This window comes from Polypterus senegalus, chromosome 17, assembly GCF_016835505.1.
Source record: "Polypterus senegalus isolate Bchr_013 chromosome 17, ASM1683550v1, whole genome shotgun sequence".
Taxonomy (NCBI): Eukaryota; Metazoa; Chordata; class Cladistia; order Polypteriformes; family Polypteridae; genus Polypterus; species Polypterus senegalus.
Window position 1 is genome coordinate 33,024,106 of NC_053170.1, and position 9,372 is coordinate 33,033,477.

Consider the following 9,372-nt stretch of genomic DNA (forward strand, 5'->3'; position numbering starts at 1 on the left):
TTTGGGGGGACTTGAACTTGTTACCTAAGCTCCTTAGTTTCAGTCCATTCATTAAACCACATATGCAATTGCAGGAAGCTGCAGTTTACCTGGCATCATTGGGTTCAAGACAAGAGCGAACTGGATGTCAGCTTTATGCAGTATACACTTATTACACTGGGACAATTTAGATTTGTCCTCTTTGGTAAGAAACAGTTTGGCTATTATAGGAATGTGGCAGCTCCACATTAACATTGACATTTTTAATTTATTAATAATAATAATAATCATCCATCCATTATCCAGCCTGCTATATCCCAACTACAGGGTCACGGGGGTCTGTTGGAGCCAAACTCAGCCAACACAGGGTGCAAGGCAGGAAACAAACCCCGGGCAGAACGCCACCCCACCATAATAATAATAATAAATTGTATTTAAAAGCTCCTTTCAAGATACCCAGGAACACTGCACTGTAATACATAACATTAAAACATACAGTCCAATATGTAAAGTGCCCTCCATAATGTCTGGGACAAGAACACATTCCTCCTTGATTTACCCATCTGCTCCACAGTTTATAATTACAATTCAAATGTGAATAAAGTGCACATTGCAGACTTTCATTTCAGGGGATTTGCACACATTTCAGTCACAGCAATAGGAATGACAACACTTTTTCTACTTTGCCACCCCATTTAAGGACACAATTGTGTTTGTGATTCCTTTGGTGTGTTTCGTTGCTTCAGCAGTGCAGGCCTAAGATACCTTGGCTTGCTTCTACCCTTTGGAGTCTGTAGTTGTCATTGTCCTTCATGATGGGAGCTGTGCCAAAGAAAGTCAAAGAAGCCAATTTGAGGATAAAAATCAAGACCATTAGAGACTTTAGTAAAAGCTTAGGATTACCTAAATCAACTTTATGGAATATCATTAAGAAGAAAGAACGCACTAGTGAGTTCAGTAATCACAAAGGGACTGGTAGGTAAAGGAAGGCCTCCACTGCTGATGACAGAAGAATACTCACTGTAATAAAGAAAAAGGCACAAAAGGCTGTCTGGCAGATCAGAAACAGTCATCAGGATGCAGACGTGGATGTGTCAGAGACCACTATCAGCAGAAGACTTCATGAACAGAAATGCAAAGGCCACACTGCAAGATGCAAACCACTAGTTAGCCACAAAATCTGGATGGCCAGATTATAGTTTGTGAAAAAAGTGCTTAAAAGAGCCTGCAGAATTCTGGAAAAAGGTCTTGTGGACAGACGAGAGAAAGATGAACCTCCATCAGAGTGCTGGCAGGAGTAAAGTGTGGAAATGAAAAGGAACTGCCCGAGGTCCATGGCATACCACCTCATCTGTCAAACATGGTGGCTTGGGCATGTATGGCTGCCACAGGTCCTGGCACACTTCTCTTCTTTGATGATGTTAAATGTTGACAGCAGTCGCACAATGAATTTTGAGGTGTATAGAGACATCTGACCTGGTCAAGTTCCACTAAGTGCCTCCAAACACATTGGACGCCGATTCATCCTATAACAAGATAATGATCCAAACATACTGCCAATGCAGCACAGGAGTTTGTCAAAGCTAAAAAATGGAAAATTCTTGAATAGCCAAGCCTGTCACCTGATTTAAATCCAACTGAGCAGGCTTTCTGTATACTGAAGAAAAAATCTTAAGGGGTCGACATTATTGTGCCCTGAAATGGGAGACCAGGCAGAAAATGTGGTGTCATTTTAAAATGAAAGTCTGCACTCTGCACTTTAGTCATGCCTGAATTGTTTTGATTTGTAATTTTAAGCTTTGGAGCAAAGCGAAAAATCAAGGAAAAATGCACCTTTGTCCCAAACATTATGAAGGACACTATATATATATATATATATATATATATATATATATATATATATATATATATATATATATATATATATATTAGATAGATAGATATATATAGATATATACATAGTTAACAAAATCAACAACAGTCAGTATTAAAAAGATTAAGTTTAGAATTAAAAGCAGAAAGTAAGTTACAAGTTCGAAGCTCCAAGGGCAGGGCACTCCATGACCGAGGACCGATACCACTCATAGTGCGCAGTCTGCACAGTGGAACAGTTAGCCATGTAGACTCAGAAGAGCAAAGTGTGTGTGCTGGGCCATATGGGTTCAATAAAGAAAACAGATATGGGGGCCTAGACTATGAAGGGCCTTAAAAACTAAGAGGAGAAGTTATATATGGAATGCAAAAAAGGACCGGTAGCCCATGTAATTTTTGATGTGTAGGACACAAAGTCAGATTGCATTGGTTGCAGAGGAGAGATGCTGAGTATATTGGGAGAAGGATGCTAAGGATGGAGCTGCCAGGGAAGAGGAAAAGATGAAGGCCAAAGAGAAGGTTTATGAATGTGGTGAGAGAGGACCTGCAGGTGATGGGTGTAACAGAACAAGATGCAGAGGACAGGAAGATATGGAAGAAGATGATCTGCTGTGGCAACCCCTAACAGGAGCAGCCGAAAGAAGAAGAAGTAGTGGTATGATCCCAGGATTTTAAATGTGTAGCAACTCTTGCTTCTGAATTTTGGGTGTACTGTAGTCTGTTTAGACTCAACAAAGGTAATCACAATAATTAACACAAAGTTCTCCTTCACTCCTCCCAGCAAGCTCTGTCCTACTACCTCCCAACACCGGCTCGCTTGCCGGGTCTTCAGTAGTCCTTTATATAGTCCTTGACCCAGAAGTACCTCCGTGCCTCCGTCCCTCCGTCTCTGTGGTCAGATGGAGGACTTGGGGTTTCCTTGCGGGCTATATGGGAAATACAAATCCCCAGATCTTCCTGCAGCATCTCTTGGTGGCACCCACGGTACCCAGCAGAGCTGTGATGCTGAAATACAAATTCCATGATGCCCTGCGGTAATCCGGAGCACCGCTATGCTGCAGGGAACTCGCCATCTGGTGTCTTGGGGAAGACAGAGTCTCACAGTAGCTGCCTTCCCCCATCCTTCTTCTCTTTAGGTGTCCTGGCCGGGTTTAGCAGCCGGCTGTCCGCCACAATATGTGGTACAAAGGAGAGTGTGGGGTGTACAATAACTCCAATGTTTTTAACCTGTGCATATCGAGATGTACTGTAATAAAGCCAGGGATTTGTAATGAAAATATTCCTTATTCCTTAAAGTACCTGGTACCTCAGTTTGTTTTCATTATTGAGCTTAAGAACGTTTTCAGGCAACTGAAATTTGAATCCAGCTCCCTAGAGCTGACAGGAAGCCACCCAAACCACTGGGCCACACAGTTTTTTAAAATGCATTTTGATCAACTTGGGAAAATGTGCTAAAAAAGTGAGGAAGATGCGGTCCTAACTTTAAACCATACTGAGTTCTAGGAGGTCCACATCCCCTGCCAAACAGGATAAATAAAGCAGAAGGGCTCACAACAGCCTAGTTCTTAAACGTGACTACCCCTCCATAAATTCTGAGCCAAAGTGTCATATAAATAACACAACAAAAAAAAAAAAAAATCATTTGCATTATGTGGAAATCAGCCATCCACATTTGCATGAACCGTGACACCCTCTTTCTAATTTTAGTTTTCAGACTAAATTACCTATAGATGGAAATCAGACGCAAAGCATAACATTCAAGATCAAAGCGTAAAAAGCCCAGCTAGGACCAAGCCCTGGTCGCTTTACAGCCATAATTAATGATGAGGCTCATTTTAATTTTCTCGTTATGAACGGTATAGCACTAAAATAATAATGGCTCTTTTCTTCCGAAAAACTCTGACAGAGAAGTATGCAGATTACCAACTAAAAGCTTTATGGGCACCAGTGCTGCGGCTTTAAATTTTAATGTAATATTTTTGCAAATTGCAAAAAGCCGAGCAAAGGGTGTATTTTAAGCCAGATGAATTGTGCCAAGGCAGGGGGTGGGGACGGCTTAAGCCTCTCAGTGGGAACAGCTATATTTACAGCCTGGCGTTGAACAGGAGCACAGTATATTAACAAGCAGCAGGATTTCAACTGTTTTATTTACTACTTTGAATGGAACATTTTAACCGTGTAACTCCTGCTTTTGCTTAGAACATTAAAAAAAAATAACATTTAAATTCTACCAGCAAGCTATTTGACACCAATAATGATGAATGAGCAAAGCTTTTCTGGAGCGTTCACCAACTTAATTTAATACAGCGCCTTCTGGGATGCCACAGATACAACACACTCACGTCCCGTGACACTGAGTGACTCAATTGGGCGACTCGGGGAGTACATAAGGCCGCTGCCATGTGATTTTATATAGCATAATGAAGCCATCCCAAGACACTTTATGGATGTCGTGCAGCTATTTCCATAAGTATGCTATTTAAGCAATGGCGGACTGAATGAATCGCTCAGGGTCACACACTGAGTCAGTGTGGAGGTCTGCAGTGCAGTGTGTAGTCTGTGTCTTTTCCAGTTTCGCAAAATCGAGCTGCTACTGAATTGGCGGAGTAGGATCCAGCATGAGTCAAACGGGGAACAAAAGAAATTTCTCAGTCCCATAAAGTTCACGTTAAAAAGGTTTAATGAAAATTCAAAGCAATCCAGTAGAGAGAAAAATTATTAAGGCAAAAAAGGAGGAAATGTTTCTTCTGCAAAATTAGCTTTTTCTTATTGGACTTCAGTTATTTTCTATATTTAAAGTTATTTCTTTATGGCAAGCTTACCTATTCTTTACTTACTATATTCAGTATGTTTTATACTTATGATACTGTATTTACAATATGGTCATGTACGGGATACGGTTTGAAAATTGCGTGCCCTCCATGCCTTACCCACTGCAAGCAGATCATAAACTAAACTTGTCTCTAGTCAGAGGGGCAATAAATAATTCAAATATTCAATTTCAATTCACCTTGTGGGGGATATAATTGAACCTCAAATTGACTATGTATTAATATATATGCAAACATTTTAAGATAACTAAGAAAATACTTAACATAACCATAACAATTTAACATAACCTAACTAGCAGAGGACTCTTATAGTGCCTATAAAAGTATTCACCCCCTTGGACGTTTTCACATTCCATTGCCATGCATCATTGAATCACAGTGCATTTAATAATTTAGCTTTTTTGATGCTGATCAACAGAAAAGACATTCTTAACGGTAAGGTGACAACCGATCTCTGCAAAGTGGTCTAAATTAATTACAAATACAAAAACACCAAAGGATTGATCATTGACGTATGCCCCACATTCAGGTCTCTGTTTATTAGATGCATCTTTGACCGCCATGACAGCCTTCAGTCTGTGTGCTCAGGTCTCTGTCTCTGTCACACATCTGTACTTTTCTCTGCCATTTTCTCTTTTCTTCTTTGTGAAGCTGCTCAAGCTCTGTCAGGCTGCATGTTGATCTTGAGTTAACAGCCTTTATCAAATCTGCATTGGACTGAGATCAGGACTCTGACTTGGCCACTCCAGAACGTTAATGTTGTTGTTTTGAAGCTGCTCCTATGTAACAAAGTCTTTATGCTTGGGCTCATTATCATTGCTGAAATATAAATCTTCTCCCAGGATGCAGGTTTGCTGCAGACCGCATTGGGTTTTCCTCCAGGATTATTTTGCTGCCATCATTTTCCCTTTTACCTTCTCAAGCCTTCCAAGGCCTGCTGTGGAGAAGCATTGCCACAAGCTGATGCTGCCATCGCCATGCTTTACAGTGATGATAGTGTGTGTTTCTGATAATATGCAGTTTTCAAACATGGCGTTTATTCTGATGGCCAAAAAGTTCAACTTTAGTTAGGGTTGCTGCTGAACAGTTAGGGCATCTTGTTGGAATCCTTTGCCTGGATGTTGTCTGTGTGGAGCTTTCATATTCTCCTGGTTTCTGTGTAGGCCTTCCTTCAGATTTCCCACCCACATCTCCCAAAGACTTGCGAGTTAGGTTGATTGGCCTCAGTATGAGTCGATACAGTAGGTGTACGATGAGTGCTCCCTGCAATGGACTGGCATCCAATGATACCCCTTCTGCCATGACTGGCCTTTCCATAGTGAACCCCATCCCAAGACATTTTACATGTACAATGCAAGTGCATCCTGATTTTAACAGTTTGATCACTAATCAAGTGAGTGGCTTGCTTGGATCATACAGTGCATCAGTCGTGTTACTGACATAATTTTAAATAATGTAGCACCTGCCTTTCTAGAGTGAAATCACCAGTCACCTTGTTTTAATATGGTGAGCGCCACTAGGCTGAGCAACTTGCTCATACAGGAGTCAGTGTGGCATAGAGGTTGCCGCCTAGTGATTTTATATAGTGCCTTTGAATACTAAACACCATCTGAAGACACTCTACCCACACAATATGGTTATCTTTGTGTCTACACTGTTTGAGCACCAGCAGATTTGGTGGCTCACGTAGAGTCTTATAGTAAGTCAGCAGAAAAAATTAAAGCTGAGCCTTTTCAATTTACTGTATATAGGACCTTTATCATGTCAATGACATCCCAAAAACAATAATTTATTTTTGTAGTGTGAGTGCTAATCAAAAGAGTGACCCATTTACAGTGCATCCGGAAATTATTCACAGCGCATCACTTTTTCCACATTTTGTTATGTTACAGCCTTATTCCAAAATGGATTAAATTCATCTTTTTTTCAGAATTTTACACACAATACCCCATAATGACGACATGAAAAAAGTTTACTTGAGATTTTTGCAAATTTAATAAAAATAAAAAAACTGAGAAATCCCATGTGCATAAGTATTCACAGCCTTTGCTCAATACTTTTTGTCGATGCACCTTTGACAGCAATTACAGCCTCAAGTCTTTCTGAATGTGATGCCACAAGCTTGGCACGCCTATCCTTGGCCAGTTTCGCCCATTCCTCTTTGCAGCTCCTCTCAAGCTCCATCAGGTTGGATGGGAAGCGTCGGTGCACAGCCATTTTAAGATCTCTCCAGAGATGTTCAATCGGATTCAAGTCTGGGCTCTGGCTGGGCCATTCAGGGACATTCACAGAGTTGTCCTGAAGCCACTCCTTTGATATCTTGGCTGTGTGCTTAGGGTTGTTGTCCTGCTGAAAGATGAACCGTCGCCCCAGTCTGAGGTCAAAGCGCTCTGGAGCAGGTTTTCATCCAGGATGTCTCTGTACATTGCTGCAGTCATCTTTCCCTTTATCCTGACTAGTCTCCCAGTTCCTGCCACTGAAAAACATCCCCACAGCATGATGCTGCCACCACCATGCTTCACTGTAGGGATGGTATTGGCCTGGTGAAGAGCGGTGTCTGGTTTCCTCCAAACGTGACTCCTGGCATTCACACCAAAAAGTTCAATCTTTGTCTCATCAGACCACGGAATTTTGTTTCTCATGGTCTGAGAGTCCTTCAGATGCATTTTGGCAAACTCCAGGCGGGCTGCTGGAGTGCCTTTTACCAAGGAGTGGCTTCCGTCTTGCCACTCTACCATACAGGCCTGATTGGTGGATTGCTGCAGAGATGGTTGTCCTTCTGGAAGGTTCTCCTCTCTCCACAGAGGACCTCTGGAGCTCTGACAGAGTGACCATCGGGTTCTTGGTCACCTCCCTGACTAAGGCCCTTCTCCCCCGATCGCTCAGTTTAGACGGCCGGCCAGCTCTAGGAAGAGTCCTGGTGGTTTCGAACTTCTTCCACTTACGGATGATGGAGGCCACTGTGCTCATTGGGACCTTCAAAGCAGCAGAAATTTTTCTGTAACTTTCCCCAGATTTGTAACTCGAGACAATCCTGTCTCTGAGGTCTACAGACAATTCCTTTGACTTCATGCTTGGTTTGTGCTCTGACATGAACTGTCAACTGTGGGACCTTATATAGACTGGTGTGTGCCTTTCCAAATCATGTCCAATCAACTGAATGTACCACAGGTGGACTCCAATTAAGCTGCAGAAACATCTCAAGGATGATATGGGGAAACAGGATGCACCTGAGATCAATTTTGAGCTTCATGGCAAAGGCTGTGAATACTTATGTACATGGGATTTCTCAGTTTTTCTATTTTTAATAAATTTGCAAAAATCTCAAGTAAACATTTTTCACGTTGTTATTATGGGGTGTTGTGTGTAGAATTCTGAGGAAAAAAATGAATTTAATCCATTTTGGAATAAGGCTGTAACATAACAAAATGTGGAAAAAGTGATGCGCTGTGAATACTTTCCGGATGCACTGTATTTCACATGGCGGGTGAGTGGTGATGCTGAAGTTGCTGCCTTGTGATTTTATACAATGCTTTTTGTATTAATCATCATCCCCGGTCTCTTAATACAATTAATTCATCTGTTTCTGTATTTGTACTGTTTTAGCATTGCAGTAATTGCATTGCATTGCCTTGTCTTTTTATAGTGCTTTTTTACAGTCCCAACTTTTTTTTAATGACAAAAGATTTTCAAGCAAGGACAGCAGACGTTTTGAGATCAGGGAATTCAAATTGATAGTCATGGCAACCACAGAGTGGCAATGTATTGAACAGGTAGGTAAGAATTTCACTATGCTCTCTACCAGTTGGTGGGTGGGAAAATATGGCAAATATGAAACTAGGTGGGTAAATAAAATTTCTACTAACATAAATATCAAAACTACTGTATTTTACATAATCCATCCATCCATTATCCAACCCGCTATATCCTAACTACAGGGTCACGGGGGTCTGCTGGGGCCAATCCCAGCCAACACAGGGCGCAAGGCAGGACACAAACCCCAGGTAGGGCACACACACACACAGGGACAATTTAGAATCACCAATGCACCTAACCTTCATGTCTTTGGACTGTTGGAGGAAACCGGAGCACCCGGAGGAAACTCACGCAGACACGGAGAGAACATGCAAACTCCACACAGGGAGTACCAGGGATGCGAACCCGGGTCTCCTAACTGCGAGGCAACAGCGCTACCCACTGTGCCACCGTGCCGCCCTATTTTACATAATACATATCTATATATATATTACTAGAGGGCTTTGCCCCTTGCTCACTTTGCTTGCCAACCGACCTGCGCTACGCTTCAGCCACTTTGCATCTCTGCCACTTGCGTATGTGGATTTCACTTTCATCAAACAACAAATCTTTTAATTCTCGCAGATAGGCCTCTTCATTGGGAAGAAACACTACTTTTCCCTGATGGCAACACGAATTGAATGATCTACAAGTGTCCGGCTTAAAGTTTACATCTGAACAATATATTCGATCTCTTTTCGCTGTTCCGTTATTTCACCGAGTAATAATTTCCATTTGTTTGCACTAATATGATCTTTACTATTATTTTTTTGAGACTTTTAAATTTTCGTACTTTCATTATCTCTAACCTGGCTCTGCATGCTTATCACGCCAAAGTTTTTGAATTCTTTACGACGTTCTACTTTGTCATCTACTCTTTGTCTTTTATTTCCCC